The sequence below is a fragment of the Carassius gibelio genome, chromosome A1 (assembly GCF_023724105.1).
Source record: "Carassius gibelio isolate Cgi1373 ecotype wild population from Czech Republic chromosome A1, carGib1.2-hapl.c, whole genome shotgun sequence".
Lineage (NCBI taxonomy): Eukaryota > Metazoa > Chordata > Actinopteri > Cypriniformes > Cyprinidae > Carassius > Carassius gibelio.
In genome coordinates this window covers 20,050,787-20,076,446 of record NC_068371.1, presented here as the reverse complement: position 1 = coordinate 20,076,446, position 25,660 = coordinate 20,050,787, and the positions used below count along the sequence as shown (strand labels likewise).

Genomic DNA, 25,660 nt, shown 5'->3' with positions numbered 1-25,660 from the left:
GCGCCCCCTGGAACACAGTCAGAAATGTTGATGTATAGCTCACACATACTTGCACATATTCATATGAAACTCAGTACACATATAGATCTCATCGTGCCGAACAACTTTCGTATTGCATGTCATAGGCTCCACCCAACAGGAAGTCAGCTATTTAGAGTTATGTAAAAAGCGCATGCTCTGGAATTTGAAATACTTGTCATAGGTTTTTTTCTCGATTGTCGCCAAACTCGGTCAACATGATCTCAAGACACTGGGGATGAAAAATTGCCAGGGGATTTTTGATATCTCGAACGGTTTGCTCGTGGCGAGGCGTTGAAATTATGGCGAGAAATGAGAAACAGGAAGTGTCTAATACCGTCCACATACATTTCCTGATTTTAATCAAACTTCATCAGATTATTCGTTGTATGATGTCGATTGCATATATGTGACTATTAGGAGTCAAAGTTATAGCGCCACCAACTGGCAGAAGGAAGTGTGTCATTTTCAAAATGATTTGAATTCAGCATCTTATTATTACTCGATTTGCTTCAAACTTCATCAGAATAATGTTAAAACACAGCCGATATAAATCTGCAAGGGGGATATTGATATCTAAAAAATTGTTGGCGTGGCAACATGTCAAACTGGAATACTTCTCAGGTGATTTTGAGGCAAATAACATACTTAGAATTTCACAAAACTCTGAACACACATCAGTATTTCTGATAGGAACTTAAATTGTGAATGGATTTTGGATAGCTTGAATGGTTTTGCCGTGGTGATTTTTTAAAATGACCTTACAAAGGGAATCATTATTGTATTTTTAAATTGCAGCTTCCAAACACGTCAAAGAATTTTTTCATACAGATGAAAAAGTCATTCTGAGGAAATATGCATAGTTTAACGACTTTACAACACTGTATGGATAACAGAAAATTAAAAAACTGTCAAACATCTCATCTCACTCTGTCCCTCTGTTTGAGTATATGTGCTTCAGACTTCCATTGTCTGAGAGATATAGCGCCCCTACAGGTTCAATTCCCGGACTTTTACTTTCACTTTTAAATCGGTTAAAAATACAAATAAATACTTAGATTTAATTCACACTGACAAGCTAAACCAACATATCTGATTATTACCGGTTCAGGGCTCATGGATAAATTATTTCTGGCCAGAGATACGTGAGAAATAGGAGAGATGAATCACCGCTGTGATCACGAGCGTCTGGAGTAAAGAGCTCAGAGAAAACGAATTTATTCCTGTTTTAAAGCTTTTAAAAATAAATTATTACAGCGATATCACACAATCAACCAATTAGAACACACCAAGAGCTAAATTCAGATGTTTTTGAACTGTTTGTGTGAAAATGAAATATTTGTGGCTGCCTATCTGAAATCACGCCTCCGATCAGCGCGTACAGTGTCCAGCTCAAAACAAACGAATTTATTCTTGTTTAAGAGCTTTTTTAAATAAAATATTACCACAAATGCACACAATAAACCCACTGTAACACAACAAGAGGTAAATGCAGGTGTTTGTGACCAGTTTAAGTGTGCAAGACTATTTGAAAGCGCGACTGGCAGAATAACATATCTCTCGAGCTGCAGGTTTCTGCCTTTCGACGTACGAACGAACACATCACGGACAAGATTATTTCAAAATACATAATAGCTTGGCGAATATAAACGAAAACAGCCACGTGAACATAAACTGGATCTACTGGATTTGAATATTAAAGTGACCACATTTACCACTTGCTTCTGTCTTCAATTTTAATCTATATAAAAAAGGAAACTCATTCGACTTGGCTGCTTTTTTAATGTGTGCGTATTTATTTATTTACCTTTTTATACATTTTGTATAATTTCATAGTTTGTGTATTACAATTATAAAAACAAAAATAAATTTAGCCACTCACATAGAAATAGCTTAGGCCTTAAACTTTTTCTGACAGTTTTAGGGATTTTTAAAAATCCTAAAAAAAAACTTATTTGTGCTGCAAATAATAATTTCAAACTCATTTGATACTGACCTATGACATCCTGTGACATTATATTTATTTGAATTTACATAATCTCATGGATGTAACAGTAAATCTGTTCAGCTCACAGATCAATACTAAGCTGTAATGCAAGCAGAACTTTCACAAATGCTTATGAGTCATTTAAGGATTTGATAACGCTGTAAAATAATGTCTAATTTGTTAACATTAGCAAATGCATTGATAACACTTTATAATAACTGCACTCATTAGTAAATAGTCAGTTCATGCTTTATAAAGCCTTGTCCCAATATTAATAGTCAGTAGTAAGCAGTTTATAAATACAGCTATAAATAGCTTGTCCTTGGTTTATAAGCACATTTATTAAAAAGGAGAGTAAGTTATCTTCCTATGAAAAATAAAAGATAAAAATAAACAAACAACAACACAGACGGACAACTTCTAATTCACAGTCATAAGCTACGATCAACAGGAAGTCGGCTATTTTGATTTGAATGTGTATTTTTGAGATTTTACAGTTGTGAATTAATGAATACTCCTCACAGGGGAAGTACACTATACACACCAAACTAGGTCTACATGAAGAAAAAACATCGAGGAACTTAAATTGCGAACAGATTTTGGTTAGCTGGAACGGTTTTGTCGTGGTGATTTTTTGAAATGACAGTAAAAAGGGAATCATTAATTGTCTTGTATTTTTAAATTGCAGCTTCCAAACACTTAAAAAAAAAAATCATACAGAGATCAAATCATTCTGAGGATATATGCATAGTTTCATGACTTTACAACACTGTATGATTAAAAGAAAATAAAAAAACTGTCAGACATCTCAACTCACTCTGTCCCTCTGTTTGAGGAATGTATGTGTGCTGACTGAGTGTGTGTGTGTGTGAGTGGGGGATGGGCATGAGCTGAGTGGCAGACACAATGAGAGAGAGAAAGAGAGAGAGAGAGAGACTTAATCATCTCTTTAATCACCAGAAAAAAAAAAGTATTTTAAATTGTTATTTTTTGTTGTTGTTGCTAACATTGCTGTTTTCATTACAGCTTAAGAAATCTCTTAGGCCTTATCCTTTTCTGACAGTTTCAGGAATTAAAAACAAAATTCTAAAAATACTTATTTGTGCTGCAAATAATAATTTCAACTCATTTGATACTGACCTATTCCATCCTGTAACATGACATGTATCTACATTTTTAAAATCTCATGGATGTAACAGTAAAACTGTTCAGCTCACAGATCAAGACTAAGATGCTTTCACAAATGCTTATAAGTCATTAAAGGATTTAATAACACTGTAAAATAATGTCTAATTTGTTAACATTAGTAAATGCATTGGTAACACTTTATAATAACTGCACTCATTAGTAAATAGTCAGTTCATGCTTTATAAAGCCTTGTCCCAATATTAATAGTCAGTAGTAAGCAGTTTATAAATACAGCTATAAATAGCTTGTCCTTGGTTTATAAGCACATTTATTAAAAAGGAGAGTAAAGAGTCAGTTATCTTCCTATGAAAAATAAAAGATAAAAATAAACAAACAACAACACTGATTGATACAGAACTCAGAAATGTTATTGTGGAATTATGATAAAATCAGACTGTAAATGAATTCATACTCCTCCAAGAAGAGTAGTTCACACCAAACTTTTTCAACATGATGCCAATATACTGAAGATGTTAAATTGTGAATGGGTTTAGGATACCTTAAATGTTGTGGCCATAGCGATTTATTAAAGTAACATAAAAAAAATACAATAGTTATTTTACTATATCTTTACAATTTTTCATTCCAACTCTTCATATTTTTTTATATAAGTAGAAGTCATCATTTGAAGGAAGCACAATAAGTTTCATAGCTTTATTATGTTCAGGAGCCAGCATAAAATTAAAACTATCATAACTTATAAATCAAGCTCGCAATTCTTAGTACCAATAATGGCCACTAGATGGAGATATAGGATTACTTTAAAATAATTATTGTAGAAACGAGTATGATTTAAATCATTTATAGAGATCTTTCAAAGAAAAATATGTATTTTATGTATTTTACTGATAAAATGACCCTCACTTAATTAGAATAACTTGCTGAAGTATTGTGAAATACTGTATATTAAGTATAATTCTTAATAGGCTTTATGGACAGATAAGTTTTGAGTGACCCTTGAAGGATCAGCACCACATCCTCTTTTACCACTGTTTAAAGAATTTATCTTACAGAACAGTTGCGAATGAATTTGGATAGCTTAAATGGTTTTGTCGTGGTGATTTTTTGAAATAACAGTAAAAAAGGAACCAGTAAATGTCTTTTATTGTTTTAAAGTGCAGCTTCTAAACACTTCAAAAAAATGTACACATAGAAGACAAGTCATTCTGAGGAAATATGCATAGTTTCACGACTTTACAACACTGTATGGATAAAAGAAAATGTTAAAACTGTCAGACTTCTCAACTGACATGATCTCACTCTGGCCACTCTGTGTGAGGAAAGGGAGGGGGAGAGGGAGGGGGAGTGTGAGGGGGTTGGTGACTGTGAATTTTTGGTGACTGACAGTGTGTGTGGACTGTAGGGAGGTGCTGTCTGGCAGAGAGAGAGAGAGAGAGAGAGAGAGAGACCTAATCATCCCTTTAATAATCAGGAAAAAAAAATCTGTATTTTAAATTGTTATTGTTTTTGTTGTTGCTAATGGTGGCGTTTTTTTCCTTTCATTACAGGTTAAGAAATCTCTTAGGCCTTATCCTTTTCTGACAGTTTTAGGGATTTAAAAACATCCTAAGAATCCTTATTTGTGCTGCAAATAATAATTTCAAACTTATTTGATACTGACTTATGACAACCTGTGACATGACATTTATTAATCTCATGGATGTAACAGTAAAACTCTTCAACTGACAGATAAAGCTGCAATGCAAGCAAAACTATTTCACAAATGCTTATAGGTCATTAAAATCATTACAAAACACTAATAAATTATTCAAGGATTTGGTAACACTGTAAAATAATGTCTAATTTGTTAACATTAGTAAATGCATTGGTAACACTTTATAATAACTGCACTCATTAGCTAAGCATTAGTAAATAGTTCATGATTATAAAGCCTTTTCCCTTAATAATAGTCATTATTAAGCAGTAATACATATTTAAATAAATATAAAAATAAGGTGTTACTAAAGTTCTATATATTGTTCTGTGTATGTGATTTCAAAGTCTAGATTGGTCGGATTAACCCTTTAACTGCCGCATGCCTTTAAACTTGATTGTCAGAGGGTTACTGTAAATGCTTATGCCCGCTGGGCACAGTTTTCCCGATGCCACCAGGGTGGCGTTGCACTGATGGCTTGAGCCCGACATCGCTGCTTGCAGCTATATTTAGGGCTCAAGCCCAAAGGGCGAGAGGCCTATTGTTTTCCTTAGGATTATTTTTTATTATTATTATTATTATTATTATTATTATTATTATTTTTTTTTTTTTCCAACGTCTCGGGGGCTTTTGGGGCCCTTAACGTGCTTAAAAAGTCTTGAAAATTGGCACACAGATTGGAACTTGCGGCCATTAGGGCCGGGCAGAGACTGATACACGGGCGTGGCACAGGGGCTCTACAGCGCCCCCTGGAATATGGAGGGCCATATATCATACATTCTTGCTCGTAGACGTATGAAACTCGGTACACATATAAATCTCATCAATCCAAACAACTTTTGTATTGCATATCATAGGCTCCGCCCAACAGGAAGTTGGCTATTTAGGGTTTAGTATTCAAATTTTTCGTCAAAGTTGTGGGGGCTTTTGGGGTCCTTAACATACTCAAAAACTCTTGAAAATTTGCGCACACTTTGGAATCTGTGGCCTTTAGGAGCCTGCAGAGGCTGGGACCCGGGCGTGGCACAGGGGCTCTACGGCGCCCCCTGGAACACAGTCAGAAATGTTGATGTATAGCTCACACATACTTGCACATATTCATATGAAACTCAGTACACATATAGATCTCATCGTGCCAAACAACTTTCGTATTGCATGTCATAGGCTCCGCCCATCAGGAAGTCAGCTATTTAGAGTTATGTAAAAAGCGCATTCTCTGGAATTTGAAATTCTTGTCATAGGTTTTTTTCTCGATTGCCGCCAAACTCGGTCAACATGATCTCAAGACACTGGGGATGAAAAATTGCCAGGGGATTTTTGATATCTCGAACGGTTTGCTCGTGGCGAGGCGTTGAAATTATGGCGAGAAATGAGAAACAGGAAGTGTCTAATACCGTCCACATACATTTCCTGATTTTAATCAAACTTCATCAGATTATTCGTTGTATGATGTCGATCGCATATATGTGACTATTAGGAGTCAAAGTTATAGCGCCACCAACTGGCAGAAGGAAGTGTGTCATTTTCAAAATGATTTGAATTCAGCATCTTATTATTACTCGATTTGCTTCAAACTTCATCAGAATAATGTTAAAACACAGCCGATATAAATCTGCAAGGGGGATATTGATATCTAAAAAATTGTTGGCGTGGCAACATGTCAAACTGGAATACTTCTCAGGTGATTTTGAGGCAAATAACATACTTAGAATTTCACAAAACTCTGAACACACATCAGTATTTATGATAGGAACTTAAATTGTGAATGGATTTTGGATAGCTTGAATGGTTTTGCCGTGGTGATTTTTTTAAATGACCTTACAAAGGGAATCATTATTGTATTTTTAAATTGCAGCTTCCAAACACGTCAAAGAATTTTTTCATACAGATGAAAAAGTCATTCTGAGGAAATATGCATAGTTTAACGACTTTACAACACTGTATGGATAACAGAAAATTAAAAAACTGTCAGACATCTCATCTCACTCTGTCCCTCTGTTTGAGTATATGTGCTTCAGACTTCCATTGTCTGAGAGAAATTGCGCCCCTACAGGTTCAATTCCCGAACTTTTACTTTCACTTTTAAATCGGTTAAAAATACAAATAGATACTTAGATTTAATTCACACTGACAAGCTAAACCAACATATCTGATTATTACCGGTTCAGGGCTCATGGATAAATTATTTCTGGCCAGAGATACGTGAGAAATAGGAGAGATGAATCACCGCTGTGATCACGAGCGTCTGGAGTAAAGAGCTCAGAGAAAACGAATTTATTCCTGTTTTAAAGCTTTTAAAAATAAATTATTACAGCGATATCACACAATCAACCAATTAGAACACACCAAGAGCTAAATTCAGATGTTTTTGAACTGTTTGTGTGAAAATGAAATATTTGTGGCTGCCTATCTGAAATCACCGCTCCGATCAGCGCGTACAGTGTCGAGCTCAAAACAAACGAATTTATTCTTGTTTAAGAGCTTTTTTAAATAAAATATTACCACAAATGCACACAATAAACCCATTGTAACACTACAAGAGCTAAATGCAGGTGTTTGTGACCCGTTTAAGTGTGCAAGACTATTTGAAAGCGCGACTGGCAGAATAACATATCTCTTGAGCTGCAGGTTTCTGTCTTTCGTCGTACGAACGAACACATCACGGACAAGATTATTTCAAAATACATAATAGCTTGGCGAATATAAACGAAAACAGCCACGTGAACATAAACTGGATCTACTGGATTTGAATATTAAAGTGACCACATTTACCACTTGCTTCTGTCTTCAATTTTAATCTATATAAAAAAGGAAACTCATTCGACTTGGCTGCTTTTTTAATGTGTGCGTATTTATTTATTTACCTTTTTATACATTTTGTATAATTTCATAGTTTGTGTATTACAATTATAAAAACAAAAATAAATTTAGCCACTCACATAGAAATAGCTTAGGCCTTAACCTTTTTCTGACAGTTTTAGGGATTTTTAAAAATCCTAAAAAAAACTTATTTGTGCTGCAAATAATAATTTCAAACTCATTTGATACTGACCTATGACATCCTGTGACATTATATTTATTTGAATTTACATAATCTCATAGATGTAACAGTAAATCTGTTCAGCTCACAGATCAATACTAAGCTGTAATGCAAGCAGAACTTTCACAAATGCTTATGAGTCATTTAAGGATTTGATAACACTGTAAAATAATGTCTAATTTGTTAACATTAGCAAATTCATTGATAACACTTTATAATAACTGCACTCATTAGTAAATAGTCAGTTCATGCTTTATAAAGCCTTGTCCCAATATTAATAGTCAGTAGTAAGCAGTTTATAAATACAGCTATAAATAGCTTGTCCTTGGTTTATAAGCACATTTATTAAAAAGGAGAGTAAAGGGTCAGTTATCTTCCTATGAAAAATAAAAGATAAAAATAAACAAACAACAACAACACAGATTGATACAGAACTCAGAAATTTTATTGTGGATTTATGATAAAATCAGCCTGTAAATGAATTCATACTCCTCCTCATACTACTCCATACTCCTTTTTCAACATGATGCCAATATACTGAGATGTTAAATTGTGAATGGGTTTAGGATAGCTTAAATGGTGTTGCCATAGAGATTTATTAAAGTAACATAAAAAATACAATAGTTATTTTACTATATCTTTAAAATTTTTCATTCTAACTCTTCATAATTTTTTATATAAGTAGAAGTCCTCATTTGAAGGAAGCACAGTAAGTTTCATAGCTTTATCATTTTCAAGAGCCAGCATAAAATTAAAACTATCATAACTTATAAATCAAGCTTGCAATTCTTAGTACCTATAATGGCCACCAGAGGGAGCTATAGGATTACTTTTAAATAATTATTGGAGAAACGAGTATGATTTAAATAATTTATAGAAATCTTTCAAATAAAATATGTATTTTAGGAATTTTACTGATAAAATGACCCTCACTTAATTAGAATAACAAGCTGAAGTATTGTGAACTGTATATTAAGAATAATTCTTAATAGGCTTTATGGACAGATACGTTTTAAGTGACTCTTGAAGGTTCAGCACCACATCCTCTTTTACCACTGTTTAAAGAATTAATCTTACAGAACAGGTGTGAATGAATTTTGGATAGCTTGAATGGTTTTGTCGTGGTGATTTTTTGAAATAATAGTAAAAAAGGAACCAGTAAAAAAAAGTGCAGCTTCTAAACACTTCAAAAAAATGTACACATAGAAGACAAGTCATTCTGAGGAAATATGCATAGTTTCATGACTATACAACATTATATGGATGACAGAAAATTAAAAAACATACATCTGATGTCACTCTGTCCCTCTGTCACTGTGTGTGTGTGTTTGTGTGTGTTTTAAGTGAATTAGGTGTGAAACTATCAGTGAGCATTTAGTCTCCAGCGCCAACATTTTACAGAACTGCCACTTTCCTGGAGTCTCAGAATTACAATGTGTCAGGTTCTGAGAGATCTAAGATTCCAAAAAAATATTTAATTAGAATACCATGAAGTATTGTGAAATACTATATATTAAGACTTTATATATAGGCTTAATGAACAGATTAGACTGACTCGTGAAGGAACAGCACCACCTCCTCTTGTTTGATGGTTTGAGGAATATATCTTCCAGAATCCGGGATTAAGATTTAGGAGCTCATTTTTATTCCACCTCCTTTCCTGAAAGTCTGTCTTGCAGAATTGACTAAAAATTAATCTTCACATTAATTCCTAATTCTTTTGCAATTCTTTTGTCAGTTCTTCTTGACCTGTTTTTCTCTTCCAGCTTTCCTGGACTATTGTATAGCACTCATAAATGATTAAATAAAAAATAATGGTAGTTATTAAGATTGATATGGTTTGGAATTGGTAAAATGTGCTTGGAAAAAAATCACAATAAAACAATGTTTTAATGTTTAAGTTTGGAATATTAACTGACATGAATGAATGCTATATAAATATTGTTCATGTTAACATAATGTTTATAAATGAAATCTTATTGTAAAGTGTTACTAAAGTTATATATATATATATATATATTGTTCTGTGAATGTGATTTTAAAGTCTAGATGATTCGGATTAACCCTTTAACTGCCATATCAAGTTCAAGTTCAAGTTCAAGTTCAATTTATTTGTATAGCGCATTTACAACAGCCTCCTGGCTGACCAAAGTGCTTTAACATAAGAGCAAGAATATTACACATACATAAAAATAGACCAGACAAAAAATTTAAAACCACCCATTTCAAAATGTAGCATAACACAGTAGTCAGTACACTAAGGAAAATAAAAAAGTTTTTAGCAAAGATTTAAAAATAGACAAGGAAGGGGCCAGTCTGATCTCTAAAGGCAGGGTATTCCAGAGTCGTGGCCCAGCCACTGCAAATGCACGCTCCCCTCTACGCTCCCCTCTATCCTTTAAAACCTCACTGCCAGAGGGATATTGTGAATGCATGTGCCCGCTGGGCACAGTTTACCTGATGCCACCGGGGTGGTGATGGCATTGGTGGCTTGAGCCCGCCATCGCTGCTTGCAGCTATATTTATTATTATTATTCTTCTTCTCCAAAATGAATCGCATTTTTGAAGGCCTAAACATGCTCGAAAAGTCATGAAACTTTGCACACACCTCAGAACTGGCGAAAATTTACGTCTGATATGGGTTTCAGAAGTGGGTGTGGCAAATTGGCTCAACAGCGCCACCTATACACGTTCAACGGTGTGCGCCTCGAGCTACGTTTCATGTAAATGTATGAAAATCGGTATACACATGTAACTCTCCAATACCTACAAAAAAGTCTCTTGGAGCAAAATCCGAAACCCAACAGGAAGTCGGTTATTACTAATATTATGAGCAAATTTTGTGTCATTTTTGTCATTTCCATGCGTTGTATTTTAACGAACTCCTCCTAGAGATTCATTCAGATCAACACCAAATTTGGTATGCCTAATCTGAAGGCCTTTGCGATGTTAAATTGCGAAGCTTTTGAGTTTTCGTTAATGGGCGTGTCCTTGGCGGCCTGGTGAATTTCGATGATTCGCCATGAAACAGGAAGTTGCTATAACTCAGACATACAATGACCAATCTGCCCCAAACTTCACATGTTTGATGAGACTCCTGACCTGAACAGATTGACATGCCCATATTCAGTTATAGTCATAGCGCCACCTATTGGCAACAGGAAGTGACATATTTTACACTGCGATGAACTACTCCTAGAAATTTTATGACATCAATGTATTTTTTGTGGTCAGTCTAATCTAAAGCCCTGTGCGATGTTAAGTTGTGAAGATCTTGAGTTTTCGTTAAAAGGCGTGTCCATGGTGCCGTCACGAAGTTCGATGTCTCGCCATGGGAATAAAAGATGTTATAACTCAGGCATAAAATGTCCGATCTTCCCCAAACTTCACATGTGTGATAAGAGTCCTGGCCTGAACACATCTGAAGGCCAAAATTCCATCAGGTGTGGCAAAATGGCTCGATAGCGCCACCTATACACTTTCAACAGAGTGCGCCTCGAGCTATGTTTCACGTACATGTACAAAAATCGGTATACACATGTAACACACCAATACCTACAAAAAAGTCTCTTGGTACGAAATCCGAATCCCAACAGGAAGTCGGTTATTTAGAATTTTCTCTGCAATATTGGCGTTGTTTTTGCCATTTTCAGGGGTTGTACTTTAACGAACTCCTCCTAGAGATTTATTCAGATCAACACCAAACCTGGTCAGTGTAATCTTAAGCCCTTTGCGATGTTAAATTGCGAAGATCTTTAGATTTCGTTAAAGGGCGTGTCCATGGTGGCCTGACAAATTTCGATGTTTCGCCATGAAAAAGGAAGTTGCTGTAACTCAGACATACAATGTCCAATCTGCCCCAAACTTCACATGTTAGATAAAACTTCTGCCCTTAACAGATCTACATGCCCACATTCAGTTATAGTCATAGCGCCACCTATTGGCAACAGGAAGTGACATGTTTTACGCTGCGACAAACTACTCCTATAATTTTTTTGAGATTAACATATATTTTGTGGTCAGTCTAATCTAAAGGCCTGTGCAATGTTAACTTTTGGAGATCTTGAGTTTTTGTTAAAGGGCGTTTCCATGGCGCCATGACAAAATTTGATGTCTTGCCACAGCAAGAGAAGTTGTTGTAACTCAAGCATAAAATGTTCAATCTTCCCCAAACTTCACATGTTCGATAAGAGTCCTGGCCTGAACACATCTGAAGGCCAATATTCCATTATAATGATAGCGCCACCTGCTGGCAACGGTAAGATTGGGACATATATGGGATATACTTTGATATATTCCACTTATATTTAGGACATTAAATGCATATTTCTCAACGTTCACCTTTTTACTAAAGCAACACGATGGCGGTGAGCCCGGGTGCGAGGGCCCGTTCATCGCTGCTTGCAGCTTTAATTATTATTATTCTTCTTCTTCTTCTTCTTCTCCCGAATGAATCGCATTTTTGAGGGCTTTAACATGCTCAAAAAGTCATGAAACTTTGCACACGCGTCAAACCTGGTGAAAATTTTCGTCTGATATAGGATTCAGAAGAGGGTGTGGCAAAATGGCTCGACAGCGCCACCTATACTAAGAAAATCAACAGCCTTCCAGCTATGTTTCACGTACATGCACGAAAATTGGCACACAAATGTAACACACCAATACCTACAAAAAAGACTCTTGGAGCGAAATTCTAAACCCAACAGGAAGTCGGTTATTTTTAATATTATGAGCATTTTTTGTGTAATTTTGGTCATTTCCATGTGTTGTATTTTAACGAACTCCTCCTAGGGAGTTCTTCAAATCAACACCAAATTTGGTATGCCTAATCTAAAGGCCTTTGCGATGTTAAATTGCGAAGATCTTGAGTTTTCGTTGAAGGGCGTGTCCGTGGCGGCCTGGCGAATTTCGATGATTCGCCATGAAAAATGAAGTTGCTATAACTCAGACATACAATGACCAATCTGCCCCAAACTTCACATGTTTGATGAGACTCCGAAGCTGAACAGATTGACATGCCCAGATTCAGTTATAGTGATAGCGCCACCTTTTGGCAACAGGAAGTGACATATTTTACGCTGCGACGAACTACTCCTAGAAATTTTATGACATCAATGTGTTTTTTGTGGTCAGTCTAATCTAAAGGCCTGTGCGATGTTAAGTTGTGAAGATCTTGAGTTTTCGTTAAAAGGCTTGTTCATGGCGCCGCGACGAAGTTCGATGTCACGCCATGGGAATAAAAGATGTTATAACTCAGGCATAAAATGTCCGATCTTCCCCAAACTTCACATGTGTGATAAGAGTCCTGGCCTGAACAGATCTGCAGGCCAATTTTCCACCGGGTTTGGCAGAATGGCTCTATAGCGCCACCTATACACTTTCAACGGAGTGCGCCTCGAGCTGTGTTTCACGTACATGTACAAAAATTGGTACACACATGTAACACTCCAATACCTACAAAAAAGTCTCTTGGTACGAAATCCGGATCCCAACAGGAAGTCGGTTATTTTGAATTTTCCCTTCAAAATTGGTGTTGTTTTTGCCATTTTCAGGGGTTGTACTTTAACGAACTCCTCCTAGAGATTTTTTCAGATCAACACCAAACTTAGTCAGTGTAATCTAAAGCCCTTTGTGATAATAAATTGCGAAGGACTTGACGTTTCGTTAAAGGGCGGGTCCATGGCGGCCTGACAAATTTCGATGTTTCGCCATGAAAAAGGAAGTTGCTGTAACTCAGACATACAATGTCCAATCTGCCCCAAACGTCACATGTTAGTTAAGACTGCTGCCCTTAACAGATCTACATGCCCATATTCAGTTATAGTCATAGCGCCACCTGCTGGCAACAGGAAGTGAAACATTTTATGCTGCAACAAACTACTCCTAGAAATTTTTTGACATGAATGTATTTTTTGTGATCAGTCTAATCTAAAGGCCTTGTGCAATGTTAAATTGTGGAGATCTTCTTTGTTAAAGGTTATGTCCATAGTGCCATGACAAAATTTCATGTATCACCATATGAAGAGAAGTTTTTTTTTTAACTCAGGTATATAAAGTTCGTTCTTCCCCAAGCTTCACATGTTTGATAAGAGTCCTGGCCTGAACATATCTGAAGGCCAATATTCCATTATAATGATAGCGCCACCTGCTGGAAACAGGAAGTTCGGCACATATATGGAATATACTTTGAAATATTCCACTTATATTTATGAGTTTAAACGCATATTTCTCAGCGTTCACCTATTTACTAAAGCCACTCGCTGCCGGTGAGCCCGGGTGCGAGGGCCCGTTCATCGCTGCTTGCAGCTTTAATTATTATTAGGGCCCGAGCACCGATGGTGTGAGGACCCTATTGTATCTGCTCTGTTTATTATTAGGGCCCGAGCACCGATGGTGTGAGGACCCTCTTGGGATTGCTCCGTTTATTATTATTATTATTATTATTATTATTATTATTATTATTATTATTATTATTAGGGCTCAAGCCTGGAGGGCGAGAGCCCTATTGTTTTCCTTAGGATTATTAGGGCTCAAGCCTGGAGGGCGAGAGCCCTATTGTTTTCCTTAGGATTATTTGTTATTATTATTATTAGGGCTCAAGCCCAAAGGGCGAGAGGCCTATTGTTTTCCTTAGGATTATTTTTTATTATTATTATTATTATTATTATTATTAGGGCTCAAGCCTGGAGGGCGAGAGCCCTATTGTTTTCCTTAGGATTATTTTTTTTTTTTTTTTTCTTTATTCTTCTAATTTTTTTCCAAGGTTTCGGGGGCTTTTGGGGTCCTTAACATACTCAAAAACTCTTGAAAATTGGCACACACCTTGGAACCTGCGGCCATTAGGGCCGGGCAGAGTCTGATACACGGGCGTGGCACAGGGGCTCTACAGCGCCCCCTGTAGTACTGAGGGCCATATATCATGCATACTTGCACGTATACATATGAAACTTGGTACATATATATAACTCATCAAACCAAACAACTTTCACACTGCATGTCATAAGCTCCGCCCAACAGGAAGTTGGCTATTTAGGGTTTTATGAAAAACACATGCTCTGGAATTTGATATACTCCTCTGAGGAACTCCACCCGTTCACCACAAAACTCGGTGAACACGATCTCAAAACATTGGGGATGCTAAATTGCGAAGAGATTTTTGATATCTCGAACGGTTTGCCTGTGGCGAGGCGTTGAAATTATGGCGAGAAATGAGAAACAGGAAATGTCTAATAACATCCACATACATTTCCTGAATTTGATCAAACTTAATTGGTTTGTTCGTTGTATGATACCGATCGTATATATGTGACTATTAGGAGTCAAAGTTATAGCGCCACCAACTGGCAGCAGGAAGTGAATCATTTTCAAAACGCTTTGAATTCAGCATCTTATTTTTACTTGATTTGCTTCAAACTTCATCAGAATAATGACAAAACACGGCCGAAGAAAATCTGTTGTGGGTATATTTATATCTAATATAGTGTTGCCATGGCAATGTGTCAAACTTGAATGTTCTGTTCTTGTGATTTTTAGGCAGACAACAAGCTCAGATTTACATGAAACTCGAAACACATATCAGTATTAAAGATAGCTAAACCATGGCAAAAGCTTTGAAAAGGGCGTGGAAGAGGCACTCTATAGCGCCACCTTTTGTCAAAAGTGGGGTGGTTAGTTTTAGCTACAGACACCAAACTTGGTACATAAATTGTTCTTATCAAGACGGACAACTTTCTCATTCACAGTCATAAGCTACGATCAACAGGAAGTCGGCTATTTTGATTTGAATGTGTATTTTTGAGATTTTACAGTTGTGAATTAATGAATACTCCTCACAGGGGAAGTACACTATACACACCAAACTTTGTCTACATGAAGAAAAAACATCGAGGAACTTAAATTGCGAACGGATTTTGGTTAGCTTGAACGGTTTTGTCGTGGTGATTTTTTGAAATAACAGTAAAAAGTGAAACATTAATCGTCTTGTATTTTTAAATTGCAGCTTCCAAGCCTTTAAAAAACATTTTTCATTTAGAAAACCAGTGATTCTGAGGAAATATGCATAGTTTCATGACTTTACAGCACTGTATGATTAAAAGAAAATTAAAAAACTGTCAGACATCTGATCTCACTCTGTCACTCTGTTTGAGGAATGTAATGAGTGCTGACTGTGTGTGTGTGAGTGTGAGTGGGGGAGGTGTGTGAGCTGAGTGGCAGACAGACAGAGAGAGAGAAAGAGAGAGAGAAAGACTTCTCTTTAATCACCAGAAAAAAAAAAACTGTATTTTAAATTGTTATTTTTTTGTTGTTGTTGCTAATTGTGCTGTTTTCATTACAGCTTAAGAAATATCTTAGGCCTTATCCTTTTCTGACAGTTTCAGGGATTAAAAAAAAATCCTAAGAAACCTTATTTGTGCTGCAAATAATAATTTCAAACTCATTTGATACTGACCTCTGACACCCTGTGATATGACATTTATTTGAATTTACATAATCTCATGGATGTAACAGTAAAACTGTTCAGCTCACAGATGAAGACTAAGCTGTAATGCAAGCAGAACTATTTCACAAATGCTTATAGGTTAATGAAATCATAACAAAACACTTTTAAATTATTTAAGGATTTGGTAACACTTTAAAATAATGTCTCAATTGTTAACATTAGTAAATGCATTGGTAACACTTCATAATAGCTGCACTTCTTAGCTAAGCATTAGTAAATAGTCAGTTCATGCTTTATATAGCCTTCTCCCAAAATTAATATTTTAGTAAGCATTTTATAAATACAGCTATAATTAAATTGTTCATGGTTTATATGCACAATTATTTTGAGGAGATTAAAGGCTTTAATCTTCCTAAAAAATAAAATAAAATAAATAAAAATAAACAAACACAGAACTCAGAAATATTTATTTCAAGATACAATAAAAGAAAACTGTACACTTGAATATATATATATATATATATATATATATATATATATATATATATATATATATATATATATATATATATATATACATATATAAGTGAATCATTTTCAAAACGCTTTGAATTCAGCATCTTATTTTTACTTGATTTGCTTCAAACTTCATCAGAATAATGACAAAACACGGCCGAAGAAAATCTGTTGTGGGGATATTTATATCTAATATATTGTTGCCATGGCAACGTATCAAACGTGAATGTGCTGTTCTGGTGATTTTTAGGCAGATAACAAGCTCAGATTTACATGAAACTCGAAACAGATATCAGTATTAAAGATAGCTAGACCATGGCAACAGCTTTTAAAAGGGCGTGGAAGAGGCACTCTATAGCGCCACCTTTTGTCAAAAGTGGGGGGGTTAATTTTAGCTACAGACACCAAACTTGGTACATAAATTGTTCTTATCAAGACGGACAACTTTCTAATTCACAGTCATAAGCTACGACCAACAGGAAGTTGGCTATTTTGACTTGAATATGGATTTTTGGTAAGATTATTTTGTGAATTAATGAATACTCCTCACAGGGGAAGTACACTATACACACCAAACTTTGTCTACATGAAGAAAAAACATTGAGGAACTTAAATTGCGAATGGATTTTGGATAGCTTGAACGGTTTTGTCGTGGTGATTTTTTGAAATAACAGTAAAAAGTGAAACATTAATCGTCTTGTATTTAAAAAATTGCAGCTTCCAAACCTTTAAAAAACATTTTTCATTTAGAAAACCAGTGATTCTGAGGAAATATTCATAGTTTCATGACTTTACAGCATTGTATGATTAAAAGAAAATTAAAAAACTGTCAGACATCTGATCTCACTCTGTCACTCTGTGTGGGGAATGTATGTGTGCTGACTGTGTGTGTGTGAGTGTGAGTGGGGGAGGTGTGTGAGCTGAGTGGCAGACAGACAGAGAGAGAGAGAGAGAGAGAGAGAGACTTAAAAATCTCTTTAATCACCAGAAGAAAAAAAAACTGTATTTTAAATTGTTATTTTTTTGTTGTTGTTGCTAATTGTGCTGTTTTCATTACAGCTTAAGAAATCTCTCAGGCCTTATCCTTTTCTGACAGTTTCAGGGATTAAAAAAAATTCTAAAAATACTTGTGCTGCAAATAATTATTTCAAACTCATTTGATACTGACCTCTGACATCCTATGACATGACATTTATTTGAATTTACATAATCTCAAGGATGTAACAGTAAAACTGTTCAGCTCACAGATGAAGACTAAGCTGTGATGCAAGCAGTACTATTTCACAAATGCTTATAGGTTAATGAAATCATAAAACATTTTTAAATTATTTAAGGATTTGGTAACACTTTAAAATAATGTCTCAATTGTTAACATTAGTAAATGCATTGGTAACACTTCATAATAGCTGCACTCCTTGGCTAAGCATTAGTAAATAGTCAGTTCATGCTTTATATAGCCTTCTCCCAAAATTAATATTTTAGTAAGCATTTTATAAATACAGCTATAATTAAATTGTTCATGGTTTATATGCACATTTATTTTTAGGAGATTAAAGGCTGTAATCTTCCTAAAAAATAAAATAAATAAAATAAACAAACACAGAACTCATAAATATTTATTTCAAGATGCAATAAAAGAAAACTGTACACTTGAATTTATATATATATATATATATATATATATATATATATATATATATATATATATATATATATATATATATATATATATATATATACACAATTGCATAAGTTTATATTTAAAAAAAATTATCAAGTGTACAGCTAATAATAATAATAATAATGCATTTTATTTAGTTTTAGCTACAGACACCAAACTTGGTACATAAATTGTTCTTATCAAGACGGACAACTTTCTAATTCACAGTCATAAGCTACAACCAACAGGAAGTCCGCTATTTTGATTTGAATATGGATTTTTGGGAAAATTATTTTGTGAATTAATGCATACTCCTCACAGGGGAAGTACACTATACACACCAAACTTTGTCTACATGAAGAAAAAACATTGAGGAACTTAAATTGCGAACGGATTTTGGTTAGCTTGAACGGTTTTGTCGTGGTGATTTTTTGAAATGACAGTAAAAAGGGAATCATTAATTGGCTTGTATTTTTAAATTGCAGCTTCCAAACATTTCAAAGCATTTTTTCATACAGAGATCAAATCATTGAGGAAATATGCATAGTTTCACGACTTTACAACACTGTATGGACAACAGAAAATTAAAAAACTGTCAGACTTCCCAACTGACATGATCTCACTCTGGCCACTCTGTGTGAGGGAAGGGAGGGGGAGTGTGAGGGGGTTGGTGACTGACTGAATTTTTGGTGACTGACAGTGTGTGTGGATTGTAGGGAGGGGAGGGGCTATCTGGCAGAGAGAGAGAGACAGAGAGAGAGAGAGAGAGAGAGAGAGAGAGACCTAATCATCCCTTTAATAATCAGGAAAAAAAAATCTGTATTTTAAATTGTTATTGTTTTTGTTGTTGCTAATGGTGGTGTTTTTTTCCCTTTCATTACAGGTTAAGAAATATCTCAGGCCTTATCCTTTTCTGACAGTTTTAGGGATTTAAAAACATCCTAAGAATCCTTATTTGTGCTGCAAATAATAATTTCAAACTCATTTGATACTGACCTATGACAACCTGTGACTTGACATGACATTTATTAATCTCATGGATGTAACAATAAAACTCTTCAACTGACAGATAAAGCTGCAATGCAAGCAAAACTATTTCACAAATGCTTATAGGTCATTAAAATCATTACAAAACACTAATAAATTATTAATTTGTTAACATTAGTAAATGCATTGGTAACACTTTATAATAACTGCACTCATTAGCTAAGCATTAGTAAATAGTTCATGATAATAAAGCCTTTTCCCTTAAGAATAGTCATTATTAAGCAGTAATAAATCTATAAATAAATTGTTCTTGGTTTAAAATCACATATATTACAAAGGAGATTAAAGTCTCAGTTGTCTTATAAAATAAATAAATAAACACAACCCAGTTTGATTCAGAATTCAGAAATATTTATTTCAAGATGCAATAAAAGGAAACCGTACACTTGAATAGCTTTTGAGCGATTCTTGAAGGACTAGCATCACCTCCTCTTGTACGATGGTTTGAGTAATATATCTTCCAGATAGTACCGCCTCTCCCTATATGCAGAGTATGCAGTCTTCGTAGGGCACCAACTCCCAGAGGGGGCACCATCCCAGTTGCTCAAAAAAAAAAAAAAACATGCGCCATTCTCCCATTCGAGAGTCTCAAATTTAGGGACCGTCTCTAAAGTTACATGTGATATTGTTATACACTTTTCTAACGTCAGTAGCATTTGAAGAGAATGACTTACAGTCATAAAAACAACTGTAATTGTTCATCTAGGTGACAGCTATAATGCACAATTAATTTGAATGTTTGATATTTATTACAACAAACTGTAAGTCATATGTAAATTATGCTACTTTTACACATGGGCTCAAATGCAAATTTGAAGCTCAATAGCATTTGAGAAGACTTGCAGTCACAAAACAATTGTAATGTGTTCATATAGGTGTCAGCTACAATGCACACCTTATACATTTTTTATAAATAGTAAAATAAAGTGTTACTAAAGTTATATATATTGTTCTGTGTATGTGATTTCAAAGTCTAGATTGGTCGGATTAACCCTTTAACTGCCGCATCCCTTAAAACTTGATTGTCAGAGGGTTACTGTAAATGCTTATGCCCGCTGGGCACAATTTTCCCGATGGCACCGGGGTGGCGTTGCACTGATGGCTTGAGCCCGACATCGCTGCTTGCAGCTATATTTATTATTATTATTATTATTATTATTATTTTTTTCCAACGTCTCGGGGGCTTTTGGGGCCCTTAACGTGCTTAAAAAGTCTTGAAAATTGGCACACAGATTGGAACCTGCGGCCATTAGGGCCGGGCAGAGACTGATACACGGGCGTGGCACAGGGGCTCTACAGCGCCCCCTGGAATATGGAGGGCCATATATCATACATTCTTGCTCGTAGACGTATGAAACTCGGTACACATATAAATCTCATCAATCCAAACAACTTTTGTATTGCATATCATAGGCTCCGCCCAACAGGAAGTTGGCTATTTAGGGTTTAGTATTCAAATTTTTCGTCAAAGTTGTGGGGGCTTTTGGGGTCCTTAACATACTCAAAAACTCTTGAAAATTTGCGCATACTTTGGAATCTGTGGCCTTTAAGAGCCTGCAGAGGCTGGGACCCGGGCGTGGCACAGGGGCTCTACGGCGCCCCCTGGAACACAGTCAGAAATGTTGATGTATAGCTCACACATACTTGCACATATTCATATGAAACTCAGTACACATATAGATCTCATCGTGCCGAACAACTTTCGTATTGCATGTCATAGGCTCCACCCAACAGGAAGTCAGCTATTTAGAGTTATGTAAAAAGCGCATGCTCTGGAATTTGAAATACTTGTCATAGGTTTTTTTCTCGATTGTCGCCAAACTCGGTCAACATGATCTCAAGACACTGGGGATGAAAAATTGCCAGGGGATTTTTGATATCTCGAACGGTTTGCTCGTGGCGAGGCGTTGAAATTATGGCGAGAAATGAGAAACAGGAAGTGTCTAATACCGTCCACATACATTTCCTGATTTTAATCAAACTTCATCAGATTATTCGTTGTATGATGTCGATTGCATATATGTGACTATTAGGAGTCAAAGTTATAGCGCCACCAACTGGCAGAAGGAAGTGTGTCATTTTCAAAATGATTTGAATTCAGCATCTTATTATTACTCGATTTGCTTCAAACTTCATCAGAATAATGTTAAAACACAGCCGATATAAATCTGCAAGGGGGATATTGATATCTAAAAAATTGTTGGCGTGGCAACATGTCAAACTGGAATACTTCTCAGGTGATTTTGAGGCAAATAACATACTTAGAATTTCACAAAACTCTGAACACACATCAGTATTTCTGATAGGAACTTAAATTGTGAATGGATTTTGGATAGCTTGAATGGTTTTGCCGTGGTGATTTTTTTAAATGACCTTACAAAGGGAATCATTATTGTATTTTTAAATTGCAGCTTCCAAACACGTCAAAGAATTTTTTCATACAGATGAAAAAGTCATTCTGAGGAAATATGCATAGTTTAACGACTTTACAACACTGTATGGATAACAGAAAATTAAAAAACTGTCAGACATCTCATCTCACTCTGTCCCTCTGTTTGAGTATATGTGCTTCAGACTTCCATTGTCTGAGAGATATAGCGCCCCTACAGGTTCAATTCCCGGACTTTTACTTTCACTTTTAAATCGGTTAAAAATACAAATAAATACTTAGATTTAATTCACACTGACAAGCTAAACCAACATATCTGATTATTACCGGTTCAGGGCTCATGGATAAATTATTTCTGGCCAGAGATACGTGAGAAATAGGAGAGATGAATCACCGCTGTGATCACGAGCGTCTGGAGTAAAGAGCTCAGAGAAAACGAATTTATTCCTGTTTTAAAGCTTTTAAAAATAAATTATTACAGCGATATCACACAATCAACCAATTAGAACACACCAAGAGCTAAATTCAGATGTTTTTGAACTGTTTGTGTGAAAATGAAATATTTGTGTCTGCCTATCTGAAATCACGCCTCCGATCAGCGGGTACAGTGTCCAGCTCAAAACAAACGAATTTATTCTTGTTTAAGAGCTTTTTTAAATAAAATATTACCACAAATGCACACAATAAACCCACTGTAACACAACAAGAGGTAAATGCAGGTGTTTGTGACCAGTTTAAGTGTGCAAGACTATTTGAAAGCGCGACTGGCAGAATAACATGTATCTCTGGAGCTGCAGGATTCTGTCTTTCGTCGTACGAACGAACACATCACGGACAAGATTATTTCAAAATACATAATAGCTTGGCGAATATAAACGAAAACAGCCACGTGAACATAAACTGGATCTACTGGATTTGAATATTAAAGTGACCACATTTACCACTTGCTTCTGTCTTCAATTTTAATCTATATAAAAAAGGAAACTCATTCGACTTGGCTGCTTTTTTAATGTGTGCGTATTTATTTATTTACCTTTTTATACATTTTGTATAATTTCATAGTTTGTGTATTACAATTATAAAAACAAAAATAAATTTAGCCACTCACATAGAAATAGCTTAGGCCTTAAACTTTTTCTGACAGTTTTAGGGATTTTTAAAAATCCTAAAAAAAACTTATTTGTGCTGCAAATAATAATTTCAAACTCATTTGATACTGACCTATGACATCCTGTGACATTATATTTATTTGAATTTACATAATCTCATGGATGTAACAGTAAATCTGTTCAGCTCACAGATCAATACTAAGCTGTAATGCAAGCAGAACTTTCACAAATGCTTATGAGTCATTTAAGGATTTGATAACACTGTAAAATAATGTCTAATTTGTTAACATTAGCAAATGCATTGATAACACTTTATAATAACTGCACTCATTAGTAAATAGTCAGTTCATGCTTTATAAAGCCTTGTCCCAATATTAATAGTCAGTAGTAAGCAGTTTATAAATACAGCTATAAATAGCTTGTCCTTGGTTTATAAGCACATTTATTAAAAAGGAGAGTAAGTTATCTTCCTATGAAAAATAAAAGATAAAAATAAACAAACAACAACACAGATTGATACAGAACTCAGAAATTTTATTGTGGATTTATGATAAAATCAGCCTGTAAATGAATTCATACTCCTCCTCATACTACTCCATACTCCTTTTTCAACATGATGCCAATATACTGAGATGTTAAATTGTGAATGGGTTTAGGATAGCTTAAATGGTGTTGCCATAGAGATTTATTAAAGTAACATAAAAAATACAATAGTTATTTTACTATATCTTTAAAATTTTTCATTCTAACTCTTCATAATTTTTTATATAAGTAGAAGTCCTCATTTGAAGGAAGCACAGTAAGTTTCATAGCTTTATCCTTTTCAAGAGCCAGCATAAAATTAAAACTATCATAACTTATAAATCAAGCTTGCAATTCTTAGTACCTATAATGGCCACCAGAGGGAGCTATAGGATTACTTTTAAATAATTATTGTAGAAACGAGTATGATTTAAATAATTTATAGAAATCTTTCAAATAAAATAATATGTATTTTAGGAATTTTACTGATAAAATGACCCTCACTAAATTAGAATAACAAGCTGAAGTATTGTGAACTGTATATTAAGAATAATTCTTTATAGGCTTTATGGACAGATACGTTTTGAGTGACTCTTGAAGGTTCAGCACCACATCCTCTTTTACCACTGTTTAAAGAATTAATCTTACAGAACAGGTGTGAATGAATTTGGGATAGCTTGAATGGTTTTGTCGTGGTGATTTTTTGAAATAATAGTAAAAAAGGAACCAGTAAATGTCTTTTTATTTTTTTAAAGTGCAGCTTCTAAACACTTCAAAAAAAATGTACACATAGAAGACCAGTCATTCTGAGGCATATTTCCTCAGAATGACTGGTCTCATGACAATAGTTTCATGACTATACAACACTATATGGATGATAGAAAATTAAAAAACTATCATACATCTGATGTCACTCTGTCCCTCTGTCACTGTAGGTAATGTGTGTGTGTGTGTGTTAAGTGAATTAGGTGTGAAACTATCAGGGAGCATTTAGTCTCCAGCGCCAACATTTTACAGAACTGCCACTTTCCTGGAGTCTCCAGAATTACTCGGTGTCAGGCTCTGAGAGACTTAAGATTCCAAAAAATGATTTAATTAGAATACCATGAAGTATTGTGAAATACTATATATTAAGGCTTTATATATAGGCTTTATGAACAGATTAAAGAGACTCGTGAAGGACCAGCACCACCTCCTCTTGTTCGATGGTTTGAGGATTAAGATTTAGGAGCTCATTTTTATTCCACCTCCTTTCCTGAAAGTCTGTCTTGCAGAATTGACTAAAAATTAATCTTCACATTATTTCCTAATTATTTTGCAATTCTTTTTGTTAGTTCTTCTTGACCTGTTTTTCTCTTCCAGCTTTCCTGGACTATTGTATAGCACTCATAAATGATTAAATAAAAAATAATGGTAGTTATTAAGATTGATATGGTTTGGAATTGGTAAAATGTGCTTGGAAAAAAATCACAATAAAACAATGTTTTAATGTTTAAGTTTGGAATATTAACTGACATGAATGAATGCTATATAAATATTGTTCATGTTAACATAATGTTTATGAATGGAATCTTATTGTAAAGTGTTACTAAAGTTATATATATATATATTGTTCTGTGAATGTGATTTTAAAGTCTAGATGATTCGGATTAACCCTTTAACTGCCATATCCTTTAAAACCTCACTGCCAGAGGGATATTGTGAATGCATGTGCCCGCTGGGCACAGTTTACCTGATCCCACCGGGGTGGCGATGGCACTGGTGGCTTGAGCCCGCCATCGCTGCTTGCAGCTATATTTAGGGCTCAAGCCCAAAGGGCGAGAGGCCTATTGTTTTCCTTAGGATTATTTTTTATTATTATTATTATTATTATTATTATTATTATTATTATTTTTTTCCAACGTCTCGGGGGCTTTTGGGGCCCTTAACGTGCTTAAAAAGTCTTGAAAATTGGCACACAGATTGGAACCTGCGGCCATTAGGGCCGGGCAGAGACTGATACACGGGCGTGGCACAGGGGCTCTACAGCGCCCCCTGGAATATGGAGGGCCATATATCATACATTCTTGCTCGTAGACGTATGAAACTCG

At 35.1% G+C, this 25,660-nt stretch overlaps 2 long non-coding RNA genes across 2 annotated transcripts in view; both read right to left on the bottom strand.

Annotated features, from left to right (window-relative positions):
* LOC128017293 (uncharacterized) overlaps positions 1–25,660 on the bottom strand; it is a 148,779-nt gene that overhangs the window by 102,111 nt on the left and 21,008 nt on the right. The gene's annotated exons all lie outside the window — the stretch shown is intronic.
* LOC128017332 (uncharacterized) lies at positions 1,619–24,269 on the bottom strand. The gene is made up of 3 exons (XR_008184425.1): positions 23,161–24,269; positions 7,810–7,899; positions 1,619–1,923 (listed from the first exon to the last, which is right to left on the bottom strand). It is a non-coding gene; the product is annotated as an uncharacterized LOC128017332 (long non-coding RNA).